The sequence below is a fragment of the Hemibagrus wyckioides genome, linkage group LG10 (assembly GCF_019097595.1).
Source record: "Hemibagrus wyckioides isolate EC202008001 linkage group LG10, SWU_Hwy_1.0, whole genome shotgun sequence".
Lineage (NCBI taxonomy): Eukaryota > Metazoa > Chordata > Actinopteri > Siluriformes > Bagridae > Hemibagrus > Hemibagrus wyckioides.
In genome coordinates, this window is record NC_080719.1 from 17759911 (window position 1) to 17782755 (window position 22845).

The window sequence follows — 22845 nt, forward strand, 5'->3', positions numbered from 1 at the left end:
CTGCGCCGAACTGGGAGCTCACGTTACCGCTGTGGCTTGCGATGACAGGAAGTTAGACAACCGGAAGTCACGACAAGCGTGAAACGTCACGATGCGGTCGAGACGGAGGAGTGATCCCTGAGATTAAGCTCTAGCAGCGTGACAGACATCATAACAAAACAAACAAACAGCACAGGATCACTGAATTAACACAAAAAATAAAATCGTCTGAATGAACAACTTAATCAAATGCAACTACTTTTTTTTAAATTTCTATTTAAAATACAGATTATGTAAATATATGAGTATACCTTAATTATATAGAGTTATAGAATATATTTAGCGATTTATTATGTCTTTTTTAATCCGTTTTATACGTTTGCTAATTTATTTATTTATTTATTTAAAATATTTTAGATTTTAGATATTAAGATTTATTTAATTATTTAGTAAATACATTTTTTTTTCTTTATTAAGTCCACTTTATCCTAGAACCAGTGGAGTCCATTCCAGAAACAGGGCATGAGGAAGGAATGCACCATGTGTGGGGTGTGAGTCCATGGCAGGGCATTATTCATGCGCACACACACACACACACACACACACACACACACACACACATACACACACATATATATACACAGTATAGGCAATCCATCTACATGCATGATTTTGTAGGGTGAGAGGAAACCGGGGAACCTGGAGGAAACATATACAGATATGAAGTGGGAACCCTGGAGCAGTGAGGCAGTAATGTTTCCCACTGAGCCACCTCTAAGTTTTAAATATACTTTATATTGTGCTCAGAGATCCCAAAGGAAACTCACAGACCCACTGCATTGTTTGGTATAAGTGACAGTTGCATGAGTTTGTCGCAAAAAGAATCCTTTTGCTGTATAAAAAGGCAAAATTACCCAACAAAATAATATTGCACAGCACAATCCACAGCAATTCCACAAGCGTCTGTGATTGCTGTAATTTACGACAAAGGTCTAATGTAGGATCATAATTATATCAGGGTTTTTTTTTTTTCACATTGTCTTTCAGACCAAGGAGACGTTCAGCAATTCTAGGTCCTTTGTTGTCTGGCTATTTTGCATTCCCTTCACTGGTAAGGTTTAGGCTTTGGCAGGAACAGAGGTTTGGGGGATGGGGGGGGGGTCTCGTCCTTATTCAGTAATCCAGTCTGTTGCCAGGAGCTATGTCTAAAATGTAGTGACGGTGCTACACAGGAATGCTAAAGCATGCATTCCTCATCTACTGTTTGGGAGTATGAGCTCAGCCAATCCTTTGCGACTGGTCACTGTACACGGTTAGTTTGTACTGACCTGGCTCCTGTATTCAGCCACACTGACCTTGTGATCATGTCAGCAAGCACATTTGGCAGGTTGACTGATGCCATAATGAAAACTAATCCCAGCACCCAGGGCGTCTTCATAAGAAAGGTCACTGTGACCGCTTTCCTTAGCGAGTTTATTGAGCCACCTCAGTGAGGATAGAAAAAGCTGTCAGTCTGTCAGCATGCACATCTTATGCCAGTACTTTGCTATATGCATTTTCATCTTTCAAAGTCCTTCCTTACATTCCTGTAGTTTTAACTAAAATATCTGCTCTAAAGACAAATGCCAGGTTCTGTAGGTGGTGCAAAGTAATGATCTGGGCTGCAAATATCCAACCAACCAGAACATGATGAGCAGCTCTGTTTGCCAATCAGGTAGTTTGTCGATTTTGAAAGCTCCCCTGTCTTGCAGCAGCCGTTGGTGCATGTGCAGAAAGTGGGGTGTGGTCTGTGTTGGATAGAAACTCACACACTAGATGGATGTTTGGATTTAAAAATTTAAAACAGATAGCTTTAGCTAAGTTCTGCCAAAGTCACTGACTACGCCTTTAAAAATTTCAAAGCCATTTTTGCGTAGTTTGTTTTGTAACTGGCTCTCACCTTTCTAGTCATGATGTCAAGATCTGCAAGCAAGCAGTGCAACATCATTCTTTATAGGGGTCATTTCACCACTTCACTACTTTCATCCTTCACCACTTACCCGTAATACCATGCAGCCTAGGCTGCTTATGTCACCTCAGCAGTTATACACCTTTATGTAGGACAAACATGTTCCTGATTCTGCATCAAGATGGCCTTTAGAGATTCAATAATATTTGAATGTAATGGAATATGACTGGTCTATGAAGAAAAATACTGCAAATGTCAAGCAGATAAGCAGAACATTATTGCATAGAACCGTGCCTGAGTTTGTGGCACTTCTGTGCATTCTCCTGTAATTACTGTGTAGAGATAATTGACTTCCTCTAAGCCGAAATGCTGCAGGGTTTAGAAGGCTCTCAAATCTGCGTGGCACGAGGCCATGACAAAAGAACGACATGCTCTTTTATTGTAATGTTTCCTAGAACTTGATGTATACTCACACACTTTGTGGAAATTAAAGTCCACATGCAGATCAGTGCAATCTTAGGTGCACACACAGCAGGTTGCCTTGCAGAGTGTTTGTTCTTCTAATCCTGCACAGTGCATGATCTCCTGCACAAGCGAAAATAGATCTAGCACTTGCAACGTGCTACTTAATGTATAATTTACTGAGATCATTTGCAGAATGTAAAGGGCATTGGATTGTCTTTCCAACTCACGCACATGCTCATGCTTTTCCCTTGTCTTTCCACTCAGCCGCTTGTAAATAAAGTTCAGAATATCCTGGAACATTCTGTCTCATTTGTACGCTCAGCTCAGTTAGCCAATCAGAAGGGCAGGTGTGTGCCAAAACAACAGAGCAGGGAGGGTCTTTTTCCTACTCCAATCCCTGCACATGGTGCTTTCTATTGCACAACATATTAGGCATGTTTATGTAAAATGTTTGTCTGAGAGTAAGAGATTGGTGCTATGAAGTTGATATGTAAAAGGTGCATGGACCCAGAGCTCTGTTTATGACTCACACCAGGAATTGATCCTAGCATCTTTTTTATGAAATGCTTAATAAAGTTTTTCAGCTCAGTGCACAATTGGGCATAGACAATGTTGCTCATAAAGAGCACAAATGGAAGGAGTCAGTCTGAACTTCTAAAAGTCACAGACTGTACCTTACTAGAAATTTTAACAATCCTCCACCCTAAAGTCAGGAACAGAAACTTCTGCATCCACACATAAACGATGTGATCTTAGGAACTCAGTGGAGCAGTTTGAACCTGTCTGTCAGCCCTCATTAAATCTGCCACAAACACGTTTCCCCTGAGTGAAGTGTATATGCATTAGGCAGAAAGAAAACATGGAGCAATGATGACGATGCCAGTGTTGTGGCAAGTATGTAGCTGATGGCCTGACTACAGTTTTTCCGAAGAAATACAGGAAGTTAAAGAAAAAAGAGAGAGAGAGAAAGAGAGAGGGTCAGATGGAAGGGAGGGTCTGGAAACTGCTGTTATTTTTCTCTGTGACTCTTTTTTTTTTTTAAAGATATGGTTCTTATGTTCCCTTGTTTTTGATTTTTGCATGTGGAAAATAATAAGGAAAGGCATGTTTATGCCTGTGGCACTGTATCAGTTAAGCCAGCACTCAGAATGTCCAGAAACCCAGCCTTTTTCCGGGTAAAAATGCATTCTTCTTCCAGCCTGTCATATGATTAACACTTCCAAATAAACTTGCTGTGTAAGGCATGAAGTCTGCGCATGCATCATTCTGTAAACGCTTTACAAAAAAAAAAAAAAAAAAGAAGAAGCAAAGTAATGAGTGTCTCAACGCATAAGGGATCTTTTAGCATTAAATGAACACTTGAAAAGGACAGGCATGTTTTTACATGGTGTACAGGAGTGTCATTGCAACACCGTCTACTTGAATAGCATAGCTGAGCCGACAACAAGACTATGAATCAATACCTCAGACACGAAGGCTGAAAACATGCTTTGCACTGCAGCCTAGAACAACAAAACAACTAAAAAAAAAAAAGTGAGTGTAAAAGCAAGAAGAGGAAAACATCACTGGGTTAATGAAATGCCAGCATAACATGTTGTGATGGTGTTGTCATTGTGGAGGAGAGGGGGAACAATACATGACTCATCACATTTAAATGATGCATCATGCTTAGGAGGTTGTGTGCATGTGTGTATGGAGGCGGGATGGGAAGGTGGATCGGTACACAACACAGAACCGGAAAGGTCCGGTTGTGTGGGGAATCAATAAGGGGGTTGAGAGAGATAGCAAGAAAATTGAGAGAGAAGGAGAAGAGAGAGAGAGAGAGAGAGAGAGAGAGGCTATCAATTATCAGCTTATTTCTTTTTACTCTCTGGCTTCAATTCAACACCCATCAAGGGTCTACCTGGAAAGATGGAGTGAAAACATATCAAAATACCATGTGAGATATGAGATCTGTTTATGATGTTAGGTTACATGACAGAACCAAAGCTGCTGCAAGAGGTGATTGAGATCAACCTTTTCTTTTTCCTTTTTTTTTTTAAATAGCACTGTCGAGGTCTTTGGCAGGTCATAACAAACACGTTTGTGTTTTCCAAGAACTAAAAGTCAACAACATTTTGCATGGTAACACAATCAACTTTTTAAAAAAAGTAACAGTTCAAAGAAGTATCTAACCTTTCAAACAAATAAAGTGCTCCTAAAATACAGCGTGGTTGCAGAACTGCCCTTCTCCTCTCTGCTTCTGCATGTGTCCTTTTTAGCAACCCTTGATATTTTTAGCTCTCTGTCTGTTTCCTGGCTTTCATTATGAGACTTATTGTACTGTACAGTATGACCTCCTGGCTCCAGTCAGTGTCTGCAACACCCTTCACTCATACAAAGGATCATTTAAATAGATACGTCAATGTGATCTGCAGCTTTTACACTGAATCTGGGTGTGTTGTTCTCAGAGAGCCACAAGCACAAATTAGGGTCAAAGCAGTTCAGTCGTGAGATCCGTTAACTGTATGCAATATATAGGAATTAACAAGGGAATAAAATGGCAATCCTAGAAGGCTACTCTGCGTTTATGTCTCTCTCTGGCAGGAGAACTAACTCTGCTAAAATGAACAAATAAATAAATATATATCTAAGAGCATGCCTTTCTTCACATTCCAGAAAATCCTGGCATTTCCTCAGTAGTCCCCTTTCCCGCAGGTCTTTCTGTCAAGTGTGTGTGTGCGTTTCCTGTAAATGAGGTGGGATATTTATTTCTCAGAAGCTCGCAACCACAAGCTCAGGCAATTCTTCAATAAATATATCATGCATAAACACTTTATGATGTACACATCACCCGCTGGCTGCATGCATTAAATGTTATTTATTTCATGGAAAGCAATGCAGAGTGCAGATAGATTTTCTCATACCAAAAAAAAATCACCCCAGTAGTGTATTAAGGAGCTCTCTAGTTGCATGTGGCTTAGAGGAAATCCACATTTTACAGAGAAAAGAAAGAGAATTGCTGGAACTGTAGAGGGAAAAACACACTGTTCAGCAAGTTACTATGAAGTAACTTAGCTTACTAAATATAAATGATAAGTATGTAGATAGTAAAAGGATATGGTGGGATATTTGCTGTTTGATGTTGTTGTCAGGAAGAAAACTCATATCCTGCTACAGCACAAGGGATGCAACCAAATACAAATATTTCATTTGGATTAAACAGATATAGTGTTCTATTCATAGACAAACACAGGTATGAATAAGAAAGATACTAGAAAGAATGCCAGAAATGTTTGCAGGACATCTAGTTGAGAATAAAGGTGTATATTAAAACTGGACCCTCAAACACACCAAAAAAAGAAGTAAGAACCTTCATGCGGATGCAAACAAACTTTCATACATGAGACTTAAATAAAGAGCGTGTTCTTTAACATTTGTTAATTTGGTGACATAGTAACTGCCTGCTTAAGACTGCAGTAGTTCAAATTATATTAGGAGATGAAGCCTTTACTATTACCACACATTGCATCATAGCAGAGTGGAATACATTTCTTTGCATAGCGCAACCTTGGAGGTTAGGGGCAAGTTTCAGTGCCCCTGGAGTGTTAGGGGCCAGTTTGACAGTGTTGGTGCTTGAAGCTGATTGACTGATTGACAGCCCAGTGCTGTAACAACTTGAGCCACCAGAGCCTGACCAAACTTGTTAGAAAATATTTTTGGGTGCTTTAGAGTGGTGCCACATTTGCCCTCCTGTCAGGAGATCCATCACTTTTCTGTACTGCTTATCCTACACAGGGTCAAGAGGAAGCTGGAGACTAAAAGGCAGGGTACAGTCCATCACAGGGCACACACAAACTTACACACCCACTCACACTCTACGGAAAATTCAGAGATGCTAATCAGCCTACAACACATGTCTTTGTACTGGAGGAGGAACCCCAACCTCAGATCATGATAAGCAACACTTCCCCCTTTTAGGAGCATAAGATCCAGTCCTGCTGATGCAATTGCCATCAGCCAGGAGCAAAGCGAGCAAGAATTGAGGTTGACTTTCTATCCAATTATCTGTCAGAGAAACACACAAATTGTGGACACCTATGAGTTCATGTATGCAAAAGCACTTTTAGTAGTGTTACACTGCCCTGTAATGCAGCATGAGTAGCATTTTAAACAGACCCAGCAGGACGCACGACGATGACGGCATTGGATTACACCTTAAACCAGCAGTAAAAGACACAACAAGTAACAGAGAATGGTATCAGAATGCTCAGTAAGTATTTTGAGTTAGACTGTCCAAAATCTACACTCTTGCAATGTAAAAAAAAAAAATCATCAGCTGCTGCAGTGCTTTTTACAACATCCTACATCCTATCATGTCCTCAAAGCAAACAAAAATGAATTCCACCAATCAAAATTGTTGCAGCATCATAGGAACATCTGCAAATATTATATACAAACACTCATAAATCAGATTAAATGTTATTTGAACCGAAGGTTCCAATAATTATAATGTAAAATGTATAAATAATTGCAAAATGTATGTATAAATAATGAGGCAAAGAAGCAAATCCGAGGGTCAAATGGGGGTCAAATGAGTGGTTATATGAGATGATTTTAATGCGCTTTGAGGCCACCTAACTTATCTCAGCTATGATCTTTTTCTTTTTTTTACCATCTTTTATGGATCATGGGTTTGCGAGCCACAGCAGTCATTAGACAGACATGGGGTGTCTTGAGATTGCTGGTGGATTGTTATTCTAGCTAGCTCAGTTGCAGTAGTGGAAACATTTTACTGAATAAGGCTCTTTGGAGGCTGGGAAATTTAGTCAGTGCTGACAATTATTACATGCTTTTCCCTCGGAGCTGCAGGCCCCATCCTGCCCCACCACAGACACTGTTGACCAGCTCAGAGTCCATAGTAACCATACATGGCAACATGGAGTCACGTGACAACAGCATCAACATAGACAGGATTACTATGGAGATCAACAAAACACTGCTAAAAAATATCTGTTGCAAAATGAAGGAGTTCTATAACCTATGAAGTTTTTTGGGTCGTGATTTCCATTTCATAACATGTGACTTGAACGAAATATGACATGAATGCTGATGGATGTTCTTCACCCACTGATGTTGTTCAGAAGGAACGATCTGATGTATCATGTGACTGTTTTTCACAGTCACATGGCACATTCACGAACAACGTACAGAGAATGAGGTCAACTTTTGTCATTTACTAAGAGCCTATTCTTCGTCTTGTTTTCGAGTTTTCCTCTGAACTACCCAAACAATCTGTGATAAGTTGAAAAGAGCATGAGTAAGGCACATGTCATATTCATGGGATCAGCTGTATGCTCTTTTTCATCATGCCCAAAGGGCAATGTGGGCTGCCTTCTAGGTCAGACCATACATCAAATCCACAACTGGTTCTCTTTGTTCCTCAATCAGCCTGCTTGGTTTTTTTCCCAGTGTTTGGAGCTATTTCTGGATCCAAGACAAATATAGTGAGGGGACGTTGCTTATAATACTCGTTTGACTGAGTGGGCTTGTGTCCAAAAACCTCATGCGATGCTCAAGCAAATTAATTGTCACATGCCTCTTGCATAATCCTGACTAAGTCTGACCGGCTCTTAAGCACAATGTTCCATTTGTTCTCTTTATAGTGTCTACACATCAAGTGCAGAGCTCTGTGAAGCCGTGTGACAATAACGTGCACGCTGTATCACCTCTGTATATTGTGTACAGATTGTTGTAAAGAAGCAAAGGCTTCATTTGGTTCCCTTCTTGTGCGCACATTTCCTGTAAACAAATGCAAACCCATTTGATGAATTTAAATGGAACAGCAAACAAACTGGCAGCAAGTCATATCTCATGGAAGAAACATCAACCTTGTGGGGCAGTAAAGTGTTCCCATAGAGACCACCCTCACCCAAACAATCACACACACACACACACACACACACAAAATAAAGCCATTATGGAACACCAAGCAGGATGAAGAACAAAACCAAAACACGCAGCACAGATACACTAAACACAGAGCTGCTTCACTTCATGCAGAGCTGCAATACAAAAATCCTAAGAAAAAATTCACAGGTACATATAAACAATCATTTTGCTTAATGTGGCCAAACACGTTGAGCAGAATATAAAAAGAAATCAAACATCATATTTATTACTAAACCATTCTCACCACTCTGAGCGTGACTGTTTATTCAATATTCAATTCAATTCAATAGTTTAAAAGCTCATATTGAAGCTTGTACACAACCCGGCCACTGAGGGGTTAAATCTCAGTGCCGTTCACAAGCCTGGATAAAATTGGGAAAGTTGCATCAGGAAGAGCATCTGATGTATAACCTGTGCCAAAATCAAAATATGCAGATTGGATGATCTGCTGTGGCAACCCCAACAATAACATTAAGGCTTGTACACACAGGTTCACATCTCTGTCCATTTGTAATTTAATCAAGGTTTAAAGAAAAAAGTTCTTAAAAGTATGCAACTTTTTGAAAACTCCTTTTCAGCGCTGTAGCTAGACTCTGGACCAATTAACTGTCTTCAGCTAAATCCATCCACTTGTCCTACACAGGGTCCCAGGGAGCCTGGAATCTGTCCCACAGAACACTAGGCACAAGGCAGGGGACAACCCATCACAGGTCACCAATCACAGACTCATTCACATGCTACAGACAGTTTTGAGAAGCTTATCAGCTCACTGGACTGGGAGAGGAAACCAGACTACTCAGAAGAAATCCCCAAAGAACAGGGAGAACATGCAAACTCCACACACACACAGGGCAGAGGCGGGAGACAAAGCCTCCAACCCCAGAGGTGCGAGGCAAATGTGCTAACCGCTAAGCCACCATGCCTCCCACCTTCAGCTAGATCATTTCCATATATGACTGGATAAAGTACAGAAGCTCCATTGGTTCATGTTTAGAAAACAATGGTCAGTTTTTCCTATGTTGATCTGCTCTGCTGCAGTATTTTTTCAGTTCAGTCCTCTAAAATATTTTGGTGGGTCTGTATCTGGACAGCAGTCCACCAGTTGACAACCCCTGGTTAAAACCCCTGAGCCATTTACTGGGGTGTCCTGCTGAACCTCTATAAATGTTCCTACAATGTTGGTTAATTACTCTCCTTTTCTAAAATGTAGAATAATTCTTAAACCTTTTTTCTGCTCTGATCGATGTCAGTGCATGCATGCAGGTTAACGCTACATTCAAGTTTTAATTCGCCTACATCCAGAAAAGCCACTGAAAACCCGGAGGTAGTCTTATCACCTACCAGTTCCTTCCTGGCTTACGGAGTGATGTGTCATCGGCATGACTGTGAACAGTATAACATTTCCCTTCTCTTTTTTTAAAGTAGTTTATATCAGTATTGGCTTTAGACTAAATTTATATACAGACAGTACGACATAATTGCTGTTTTGAGAAGCTCATCACTAAGCACTCATCTGCTTGCTAGTTTTTTTTGCTAACACTACTTGCTGTTGCTACTGATCTTGTTTCTCTTCTGAAATTTCAGTCCAAAATGTTGCATAAAGTTCGCTAAAGACACCAGTAGCCCCTCAGGCCTGTGACTGTGGATACAGTGTGTTCTTATGAGCTTTATTTATTTTGACAAAGCAAATGAATGACACATTTTTGTTTAAGCATTCTTTTTTATTTCTTGAACCTGCTGAGATGGGAAATAACATCATTATAACTTACAACTTTGGGGGAAAGACTTTTTTTACAAGGGGAATGGTGACATTTGAGAGACAACGTACAGTAATCTGAAGTTATTATCATTATGCAAAAAAAGAAAATGTTTATTAGATATTCAGTGTCGCTTTTTGCAGCATCACTGAGGCTTTTACTAAAGTCCATGTAAATAAAGTTAATCCGGGGCTTAATATTCTCAGATTTACATCCATTATTTTTGTGTTTTCAGGTTTCAGGTTTAAGGTTTCAGCTCTAGTTTGACCTCAGCTTGAATTTATGAACTTTCCTTCTAAGTTGTTGAATGTAGATGTTAATGATGTATAGTGTTTAAATAAAAAAGTTATGGTATTTCACTGATGTGCCAAGGCCCACATTTAGTTTTCCCCCCTTACATCAGAAACACATAATAGGAAAATCAGTAAGAGTAGAGCTCACATCTGGATTGTAGAGAGAAAGGTGAGAGATGAGTCCAAGGTGCTGCTGTGTTTTTATGCCCACAAAAATCATTTAAGGACGCTGAAAAGGGAATCCCTGCCACTAGGCTGGAGGGCAACCAAGTGCCAAGCGCATGCAATGTGTGTGTGTCTGTGTGTGTGTGTGTGAGAGAGAGAGAGAGAGAGAGAGAAGACAATATGTGATACTGTCACACAGTGTTTTGTTGACCTCTCCAACAGTAACAGGTTATAGAGGTGAGTCTGATGCCTTAACAGTACACAGACATGCATAATAGAACACTGTTTACATAGCAACTATTCCTGTCTGAGCATAGTGTTACCGAGAATATAATCCTTTAACCTGTAAGTTTACCTTTCAATAACTGGGTTCAAGGTCCACTATGTTGTCAGACAACAAACTTCTTCTTTAACATCCATGTTATAGGATACCAGAGGGGAATCCTTGGGATCTGAAAGACTTTCAGAGAAGATCTAAACATTTCTCAGAACTAAAAGTCTGTTACTTGTATTTAATATCTGCGAAATCTCATCATGTCATTGTTAAGGCATGTTTGGAAACCAAAGGGTTAAATCCAATGATCCAAAGAGGATTTTTCTTATGGTGGTTTACTAGGAGCTGAGTGAGCTCACTATTTGGTTAGGGCTAAGATCATTAGAACCTAACAATGTAAAATGAACTACAGGACAAAACCTCCAGAGAACAGATCTCTAGTGTATGTTCAGATTAAATGAGATGCATGTGTGTGCAAATGTTTTTTTTCTACACGAGTGCCTATTCTTAAGAAAGGACAGATTATAAGGAACTTGGCTCTTCCTTCTGGACCTCTGTTCTTCGCACTTTGTACTCATGTGACACAATGTTCCAGAGAGAACATCCCATGCACTTCCTAGTCGAACAGAGAGAGAGAGAGAGAGAGAGAGAGAGAGAGAGAGAGAGAGAGAGAGAGAGAGAGGACAGAGAGAATTTTGCTCTTTTGCATCTTTGTGTACTTTGAGAGAAAACAGTGAAATAGTGGGACAGAACTAAGGCAACAGGACAGCTTGTGAAACACAGAGTGTTACCAAGTCGTCACAGAGGAGCCTGAGGATTAAATTGACAATGTTCTGTGTGTGCATGCATGTGTGTGTGTGTGTGTGTGTGTGTGTGTGTCGGAACAGATGAAAGGAAATTGGTGTGCACAGCAAGTCTACACTGTGTATGGAGCCTGGCTCTGTCATTTGTCACATAAAAACATCATGTCTGAAAAGAACGTACTCACTGTGTTTGATTATGTCTTAGAGAAAAACAGGAGCAGCAAGGAAAGAGCTGTGACTGAATTTCATGGAGTAGTTTAACTAGGAAAGCATGTGAAGAAATATGTATATATAATCAGCGCAGCATTGTGTGTAATCTTCTCTTTACTGATACTTAGAAATGCTGTAGGCTAAAAAATGTCTCAGTCTGTTTGCTCTGTATTACAGAGAGGAATATGGACTTTGTAGGTTTTGTAATGTGTGTGTGTGTGTGTGTGTGTGTGCATTCAGGCTGACTGAACCGACTGAACTGGGGATTTGGTCTGTCTGGGATGGCCTCTGTGTAATTGGGCCAATGCTGGCCTGGCCTTGTTTACAGTCTGCAGACAAAGGCACTTCGCAGGGACTTTCGAACTGTGGCCGGGATGCCACACTCCACACATGTCTGACACTCTGGGCAGACAGTAACCCTGAGATCACATGAAATTACAAGACATATTTTTAGTTTTGAAAAGATTTATGTATTTGCAGGACCGTCTTAATTCTAAAGAAGTGTAAATGAACCTGAGCAAACATTTCTATGTATATTTTAAGTCTCAGCTAAATGATGTTCAGTTTAAATATACATAGCAGTATTGCACATTTTCAGCTTGTAAATGTAAACCATGTCTTCAGCTGATAGTGGTATGGGAAGTAATTTGGGATAGGGGTGGTGGTCTTGGGGGGTCTCTAAAAATCTGGAGTTCTGCAAGAGACATGTGCATTGAAGTCATGAGGATTTAGGGAGGAGACAGGGGGGTGGTGGTGGCTGCAAAACACTGTAGCTTTGTGCAAAATAGCACACATGTATCCTGCATACTGCACCAATATACTGTATATTACACACTCAAGTTAGTGCCCAATATGCATGAATCATTATTTTTTCTACTTCTCATACATGCACCCATTTGACAAACACACAAGACAATTAAAAAAAAGCAAAAGTCTTTAGACATTGTAACTAACAGTGAACATAAATGTTGACACCAGTTAAAAGACACTATAAAAACAATGGAAATTGTACAACAATGGTTGTAGTTATGAAGTGTATTATTCATTTCAGAAACAGTTTGTTATATACAGTAATGAATTCATGCATAAAGGTATGCAGTAAATTGACCAAAAAACATCTTCTGTATGGTGAAGATGTGGCGATCTGGAACCTATCAATGGGAACAAGGCAGCAATACACACACACACACACACACACACTGATTCACTGCTATTAACAATTTAGAGTAGCTAAACCCTCTAACATTATGTGATCAGGAAGTAGAAGGAAACAGGAGAACCCAGAGGAAATTGACAGGGACATCAGGAGAATGTGCAAAAGTCCACACAGACGGGAACCTGAGCTCAGTTGGGTACAGGTCAAAAGTTTATTAACTGAGTTAGTTTGTTAACTTGGCTACAATGTGCAAAGGTTTTCTAGCTAACTACCAGCTACTGACAACATGCTTTGCATACAGTTTAGAAACAGCTGTGATGTTTTTGATGATGATAACACACTTAAATAACTTACAACATATTCCTCTACTTCAGTGGCATGAAAAAATCTTAAAATACCTGAACATTTAGCAATTTATACATCTCAAAACCTGGAACACAAGTGTAAACATGGTAGGAGTAGTTGGGATTGTAGAAAATTAGGCTAATTATTCAAATATGAACATGAATATAACTCCCAGAACTTAGCAGCAATAGTATTTATTTAGCTTGCTAATATATTTTGTGCTATGATAACTCAATCAAAACAACAAACCTGGACAAATCAGTTGCCTCAGTTAGTTTATGGCAAAAATTGGTAGTTTAGCTAAGCTAGTTTACAGATTAGCATGTTTATTAGAGTTACTAGCAACCTCTTTAAATAGAGGTCAGTGTCAATGTGGGATTGCAGTTGAAATGTTGCACACATACAGAACTAAAAATGAATTCAAATAGACAGTAAAACAAAATCATCAAACATTAGGAGGACAGATTTAATGGCCATGACATCTCCAGATACAGCCATCTTGATCTGTGTTTCTCTATGGAGCAGGATAAGAATTTGTTATGAGAAATAGACAGCTAATCATCAGGGAGACATTTTTCTGAAATTTATTTGGGCTGTGGTGTGTAAGACAGCACAAAAAAGCACAAATCTCCTGATGAAGTAGGAGAGTTTCACAACCCTGTTATATGCCAGACCTCGAGGAAACGATGTACTTTTCTTTGTGCAGGTCCTGTTAACACGACACTCTAAACACCCAGCCTTAATCATTAAAAGCCCAGACCAGTGAGTGATAATTATGATAGCAGCCTCTGATAACCTTCCTCTGGAGATTTCCCCTGAGAAAGTCTGGAGTCAGTAGCATCAGGAGATTAACATGACTGGCCTAATTACACAAACCTCCTGCTGGGCTAGTGCACTGACAGCTGCTAGTAACTGTAGCCATGAAGATAAACCATTATTAGAACTTGGACAGCTGGTCTACAGTCAACTAGCTCTCAACCATTGCAACAAAAATGATCAAGCTCTCAAGACTGACTCTTTCATATTTTCCTGTTAGTTTATTTTACCTACACACTGGTGGTGTCACAATGCCATAGTGCTCAAAGTATTTGTAGGAGAGCTTTACCACTGTGCCCCTAACACTGCTGGGTCATTTTATTCACAAATTGCAATTGTGAATTGAATAACTTTACTTTTCTGAACTGGTATAGTTCCTCAGTATTCCATTCAAATTCATAATTAGTCTGGACCTTCTTGGAAAACTTTCTAAATGTGACTGAGAGTCATTTTTATGCATGCTTCCGAAATCACATATGTGACAGTATCTACTGCATTTGATTCAGCATCTACTGCATTTTATTCATTACCTATGGCATTTAATTCAGCACCTACTGCATTTGATTCAGTACCTACTGCATTTGATTCATTACCTACTGCATTTGATTCAATACCTATTGCATTTGATTCAGTACATACTGCATTTAATTCAGCACCTATTGCATTTGATTCAAAACCTATTGCATTTGATTCAGTACATACTGCATTTAATTCAGCACCTATTGCATTTGATTCAAAACCTATTGCATTTGATTCAGTACATACTGCATTTAATTCAGTACCTCATGCATGTGATTCATTACCTATTGCGTTTGATCCAATACCTATTGCATTTGATTAAATACCTACTGCATTTGATTCAGTACCTACTGCATTTAATTCAGTACTTATTGCAACTGATTCACTACCTACTGCATTTGATTCAATACCTATTGCATTTGATTCAGTTCATGCTGCATTTTATTCAGTACATACTGCATCGGATTCATTAATTACTGCATTTGTTTCAGTACCTATTGCATTTGATTCAGTACATACAGCCATGATTTGTTACCGACTGCATTTGATTCATTACCCACTGCATCTGATTCAGTGCATACTACATTTGATTCAGTACCTACTGCCTGGCATCATACTATATCCGCCATGTTGTCATTTGTCATGTGACCTATGATGCACAAACCACAATCATTCTTTTAACCCTTCCACGAGTTAACAATTTACTCAGGTGTTGTTAAACAAGTACAATTTAACTACAAGGAACAATGTTTACACCAATACCACAGTTATATAGCAGACACAAAATGCCTTCCGCTATTTTTGACTGTTATAGCTCTTTTGCTGCAATCCCGCTGCATTATGCGATGGAGCAGTGAGCACCGGCTCCACACTACAGAATCTCAGCAGGAGCAGTCGGTCATCAGGTACTTCTCACCTACTGTTTTATAAAAACTGAGGATTGAGTCATACTCCTTCTTTGGCATACTGCTTTTTGCCTTGAAAGAATCTCTTATTTATAGTTGACAGCAGTAGCTAGCCACTGAGACATATTTTAAATAGATTTTGGCATGCTCTGCCCTGGGCTGACTGTCTGATATAATACTTCATCAGATTTATTTCATTTTTTGAGTTTGTTTGATTCCAGAAAGATTTGATGGACATGCTAGCAGATGAGCTGCAGTACTGAATTTCATTACAATGCTTGTATGATTTTCTGGGAAGATTTCTTTTAATAATGACTCATTATTTTCATTCATTGACTCCTTTCGTTTCTGCAACTGTATTGGCTTAGAGTGTGTTATCTGTTCAATCAATATTTGTAGATATTCAGAAGAAATTTTAGCTATTTGCAGGGGGAAAAAAACACTGAGTGCAATACAAATAATATTGCTATATTTTTACAGAATACCGTAACTAACACAAACAAATTCAGTGTATTTGCATAAACATTGAATCACTAGGGTGCATCTGGCAATTTGTAGGTACAAACAGTTCTGTTTGGTATCTAAAAAAACCAGAGTAACAAGTCTACAGTACACAGAAGGAGAGGGTGCCTCCACCCCATACCACACAAGCTGTTTCCCAGTACAACAGCTCAGTGTTTAAAGGCTTGTGTGCCTGCCCTTTATCTATGCTGCTTTTCTTTCCTGGAACACTACGCAAGTTTCTAAGAATTGGCCGTGTTCCTCTTAAGCTTGCATGTCCTTCACTTAGCAAAATTTATTATACACACTGTAGTCACATGCCTGCATTCTTCTGCAGATTACATGAACAAAGTTAACCTTTGCAAACAAAGCACAAGCAAGCAAATACCTTTTATTTTTATTGTATAGTACTGATAAAAGTGTGAGAAAATGCTTTCAAATATGGGTTTGTGTACATTATATGCATTACATGCATTCAGCATACTGAGTATATACTGTAGTAAATATAGCTTTTCTAATTGTGTTTTGCTTGAACTGTGCTTCAGAGAATGATCATTCCTTCACTGCTCTTACAGATATTTTTTTTACTAAGCTACTTTATCATGTTTGATTTTAAGGTTGAATGAGGTAACATTAGTGCAGACGCTGCTCTGGGGTTAAAAAAAGGAGCTAAAACCAAAAGTCATGTTCCAGCATTGCTTTAGACTCACGTGCATGGTTTAAAGCTGGGCACAAATGTGAGCAGGCTGCTGCCTGACTCCACGTGGCCAGTGTGGGGAAAAAAGAGGCATGCAAGTGAGCTCAGCAGTGAGGCCCAAAGCACAGTCTCTACCTTTGTTAAGATGAAGGGAGGAGGGGGAGCAGAGAGACCCTGGGGTTTGAGTACAGATCACCAGCTTCTGAGAAGACACTTACCCCAGGTTCACAGCTCGATGTTAACCCCACCTGTTTGTCAATAGGGTTTGACAAACCCATCCTAATGTGTGCCTCCAGCTTACAGCAGACTCTCTGCAGGCAGGGAAATCTGCCACCTGGGACCTGGAAACAGAAAAAAAGACTGCATTCCACCACAGAAACCGTTGATAAGATAAGACTCCTATTCTAGGTAGCACTGTTACACGGAAGCTGCAGGGTAAACGGTACGTGTATGTGCCAGGGCGTGAGTGTGTTTAAAATGGGCGGAGGTTGAAGAGGAGTATAGGCTAAAATAATTCCTATCCAGACATCAATAATCCACCAGCAGGGTTATTCTTTGGAGCTGGAAACACAAATGAAATGACTCATGGAAAAGATTGGTAGAAATATCCAGCATGTTTGGTTAAGTATGGGGGCTGATAAAGAAAGGTTTTCCATACTGAATGGATGGTACTAAAAAGCAAGACAATAAACAAGAGAAAACAGGACACAAAGTCTTCGCAAAAGGTCAAGAGTGAAGGGACAGTCACAGTGAGGTCTTCTTAATGAGGTCTCACATGTTAGTGAAGCAGCTGCAAGAGTGATTCTTGTAAATTTCTGTAATGTTCCCAGGGGAAGTACTTCAACCACAAGTCTAACCTCACACCACTTGAGCACCTGTAAGACTAAGCACAGTGTTCAGGGGAAACGTGCCTGCAATATGCTGATTTCATGAATTTATGATACTATCTAAAGAAAATGTGTTTTGAGTTCAGATGCGTAGTAAACATGACAAGTCTGCAAACCTATTTAAAGTCTGCTTTGATAGTCAGCAAAATGCCCCAAGCAAGTGCAAAATGATTACCTTTTTAGCTGCTCATGTCAGGTTAGATGATTTGAAAAGATAAACTAAGAACTTTTCATGTCAAACGTTTCCACTGATGAAGAATAAAACTAATGTCAAATGGACTGATTCACTGTTAGGTCTTTTATATACAATATATGGTAAAACAACAAGAGTTGTTTTTTTTCACATGGTGTGTGTGTGTGTGTGTGTGTGTGTGTGTGTCTGTGTGTGTGTGTGTCTGTGTGTTTGAGCATGTGATCTTATGTGCTATGTCATTCTGACCAGAGCAGCTCCTCTCTTTTGACATTCCACCCGTGCTTCCTGTCACACACAGGAAACAGCGTGTGTGTGTTGCAGTTTCCTTAGAACAGAACAAGGGTTTCACATGATTTTTGTAGAGGGTTTCTGTTCTGATCATTCTCAAAGTTCTGCATGAGTATAATTCACACACCAAGAACAACAACAATATAGATCAATTTAGATGTGACATCACGTAGAACTACATACAGCTTCATGTCATGGAGCTACACCTGTTGATTTTAGTTCAGGTTTCCCGAAGCTAGTGATGGTTATTTTATGAAATCAATATCAAAAGAGGTAAAAGGTAAAAGATAGAGAGATTGGGCTGAAAAAGGTGATAGGGCTGGTGCTGTATGCGTATTGCATGTGGATACCGTGTGCTGAAGAGAAGAACAGACTGATGAAAGAGTACCAGGTGATTACAGAGGAATTACCCCATCAGCTGTAATTCTGGTAAATATCTCTCACAATCTCAAAGAGAAATACTTTTTGTTTAATGTACAGAGGGGTTTGTTTTCATGTTTCCCGCTGATTTGGCATCAATATTCATCCTGCTTCAAGAGAATAGGTAAAACAATTATTGTAAAAATGTGAACCTTATACACAATGAGTCACAGTTCTCATGCAATCAAATAGAGAAATGACATTTTCCTCCTAAAAATGTCACTCCTCTTTTCTATGGAAATTGATTATGTGCTCTTGAAACTATTTCATTGCCTTTGGCTAACTCTAATATTTTTTGGGGTTTTTTCACTGAATATGAGTTGATAACAGTAAGTAAGAATGATGTTCAGCGAGCCAAGGAAAAAGCTTCTTGGTTGCCTATATTTATATAGCTTAATATTTATATAGCTTAATAATGACCTTTTGGATCATTATATGTGTAGAATGTACGACTACACAAAAGCCATTAGATGAGACAATGTGAGACCCAGTCTGCTCAATTTCAGCAGCCTTACATCAGAGAGGGGGATTTTTTTTTTAAAGGAACAGTACACCAAACAGCAGATGGCAAGTCTTTCTCATATTTGTCCTTTTTCCACAGGACATTTAGTGGCACCAACACAGACCCGATATATCCACAGTTTTTTCAGGGCTTTTCCTTTCCATACGTTATCTCATGAACCAAATCAGAATGAGCAACCGTCAAAGTGAATAAGAAACAGATTGTTATTACTCAAAGAAGTTCCCAGTCTGATATCATTGTATCTATAGGTACAATGTAGGTGTACAAAGTACAAAGGTAGGCTCTTTGGCTAGATTTTGTAGTCAAAACTTAAAATAAATGATTTTTTTTTTTTTTCACATGATGAGCTGTTCCCAAGGGTATTTTTTTTTAAATGCCCTGCACATTATGTAGACCATACACAAAATAAACCCCCTTTCACCTCTGTAACATAACAACTGGATCAGTGATGCTTAGGTTTTCTAGCTGATGGTTTACGGGTTCCTGTGAAGTCATGAAGTCCACTAAATAATAGCATAAAGTCTAGTATACTACATGATTTCAGCCCCAATTTCTCACTCACTGACTAATCTTAGGCCCTGAAACTAACACCAGCTATCACCCCTCCTCACAACTGCCCCTCGTCTAGCATGTCCAGTTTCCTAATGTGATTTTCATATTCCATAAGTGATTGCTGAGGCTCTGATATTTTTAAGCATGTTTCACTTTCTCAGCTGGTGTAACCCTGCAGCAACTAGGTGCAAGTACAGCAATGAGTAACAGCCACTTAGATCCTGAGATAAAATCGAATTGATCCGCTGTCACATGCAGCATATCCCTGAATCGGGTTTATTGTCTACCTGTTTGTGTAGGATACAAAGAGCTATAATTTCACATCAAAAACAGGCTTTTGTTGCTTCCAGCATCTACACACTTTTTTTTCAAAGTCTTTTCCTCTTTCTCTTTTTTCTTGTTTCTTTACAAATATGTGAGAAGGTCGCCGAATCACATGCTAGGCAGCACTCATGATTAGTGCTGCTTTGGCGGGGATTTCTCCAGGTGAAAGGTCATGTACTGTCTGAGCCTCGTAGTGTTGACAACCCTGCAGCAAACAGCAACACCAATATCTAAAGTAAGCAAGTGAAGTCATGCAGTGTGAAAGAGTCAACAGTTCTGAGATGATGTAGGGGGATTTTTCAACATGTTTTATCTGAAAGACAAGATCCATAAAAAATCAATCATATGTTTTGTATGATTGAAATCAACATGTAATTAATTCAGCCATTTTTTTTCTGTAGCACTTATCCTGCATAGGGAACCTGGAGCCTAGCCCAGGGGGACCTAGCCACTTGGAACATATCCTGGACAGGGTACCAACCCACTACAAGACACAGTCACACAAACACTTACACACTCGTCATCACGTCCCTTGCATGCTCAGTAATTCAGTTTGTATATTCATCATCACTCTGTAATCTATTTCCGGAGACTGTATTTCTAAATTAAAAAGTAAAATGTTTGTGTGATGTCCATAACTGCATGACAAATCAGGCCTGACTAATTGCAGCCTGGCTAAAAGCCAGCAAGTCTCCAGCAAGTGAAGGCCACTGGAGGAGCACAAACAACCATGTCCAGTGCCTCTCTTTTTTTCATGAGGTCAGCCTATTACTCAGCCTCTCATGACCAGTGACACCCTGACCTTGCTAACGTTGTTATTGATGACACGGCTAGCTTTTAGCTTTTCTTCCCAGATATGGTTGCTGAAATCACAGCAAAGGCGTTCAGAGTAAGAAGGAAACCCCCTTCATGAGGTGGTCCAGTGCGTAATTGTTATGGAAAGCTCTGTGGAGGCAACAGCCATATAAGGAAGAGGGATGAACAATAGCAGACTGAGCTAAAGTCACCCGAGTGAAGACAATGAAGTCAGTTTAGAAGCTGGGCTGAAGTCATGGGTCTCTACGCAAAAACAGTTAATTACTGTAATCCCCTCCCAAAGCTGGCATGTCGCCAGTGCTTTTTCCAGCACTGAGATCAGATGCACAAAATGCAGTCTGACATCACTGAGGAAACCGAGAAGGAGCATGGTCTTGCAAATGCACACACACACACACACACACACACAAACACATACTTATACACTTCCTGCTCAACTCCTGACTTCCTGGAAAAGCTCAGCCCCGGTTGCTGGAAATGGAGACTGCAGAGGGAGAAGAGCAAAACACAAGCAGCGTGATGTGTGTGTGTGTGTGAGGAAAAGAGAATGATGAGCTCATGTGATTGGTGAGTAAGCACATGAGCTCACTATAAGACAAGCTCCGATTCTGATTGGAGGGCAGCAATATGCCGAGTGGTCGCATCAGCTAATCAGATGGGAGGACAGGATAGGCTGAGCGCTTGGAAGATGTGAGTTCACGTGACGTGTACATGGGTCACTCAGGTTGCGCAAGATGCTCGTGAAACCACAGTTTCTCCCGTCAATCATGCCAAGCCCTGTTTCGAGCACTTTCACACATTAATGTTTACACAACAGTGTTGCATGTCTGTCCTTAACCTGGGCATATCAAAAAGAAAACAGAGACAACCATCTCAACCTCCTCCCTCAGCTGTGGGAGAAAGATAATAAACAAAAGTCTCTCAAGGAAAAGTACCAGAGTCATCTATAGTGCAGTGTTTTCATCAAAACATTGCAGCTGGTGTGTAACCTATTTAAGATTTGCTTATTTAAGGACTTTTGAGGGAAGAGTGCTTGCAGATTCGGCTGGATTTTTGCATTTGCAATGGTTGTTAACTGGGAGATAAAAATCTAACACTACATTCAAAAATGAAATATTATAGTTAAAGCAAGGCATGAATGATGTCACCATGTCAATAATTTTTCATAGTTTTGGATAAATTACATATATAACATTGAAGTATGTTATATTAATATTGAAGGTTTCATAGTAAGGAATGGAAAAAAAATATATTATAGGAATGCATGGTAATGTCTTGATTAAACAAGTAAACATCTGAATTCTATAAACATAAAAAGTTTAGATTTTTTGTATTAGCTAAACAAAATTAGGAATATTTTATTAGATTAAAGCTGAATTATAAATAAACACACGTTTCAATCTTAGACTCTGATTTCTATTGTTTTAAACAATTTAAGGTACTTTTTAAGCTTCAAACATCATAAATCTAATCAGATCGACACATATCAGATGATTATTGTCTGCAAAATGAACATTAACATGACCAGCATGAGCTCCTCACATGACCATGAGGGATATATTAGTCATGTGATCATAACCATAAGCCAATATAGAGGATGAGCTCATATTGACTCTGCAGTTCTGCGGCTGTTTTGCTCCCTGTGCACATCTGCAGTAATGATTTCAATGACTAAGATTTTTTCTTGAGTGTTGCATTGTTTTGCAAAGCCGCTCCTTACGTCTACATGTGGGTCCTTCGGTGGCTGAAGCAGGACAACTCCAGATCCCACTACTGAAACCCACTGCTGGCCTTTAAGCAAAATCTCCTCTCAGTTGTAAGTTGGTTTGGATCAAAGCTTCCACCAAATGGATAAATGTAAAGCGATGCTTTAGGAGAAAATTAAGATGTTTAAGCCACATGAAGGCTGAGCGTGAATAAAAAATTACAGAGGCTATTTTTGACACAGGGCATGTGTATTATGTGGTGGAGCTTATTGAGAGATTAATAGCCTAAGAGCAGGCTGCTTGTGGTGAGCTTGCCAAGTTGAGCCAGGACACACACACACACACACACACACATAGTATAGTGGATATGTA

At 39.6% G+C, this 22845-nt stretch overlaps 1 long non-coding RNA gene across 1 annotated transcript; it reads left to right on the forward strand.

The window, feature by feature from the left end:
• Positions 1 to 15364: 15364 nt before the first annotated feature.
• Positions 15365 to 21995, forward strand: LOC131360771 (uncharacterized). The gene is made up of 3 exons (XR_009205907.1): positions 15365 to 15566; positions 20051 to 20186; positions 20353 to 21995. It is a non-coding gene; the product is annotated as an uncharacterized LOC131360771 (long non-coding RNA).
• The last annotated feature ends 850 nt before the right edge of the window (positions 21996 to 22845 follow it).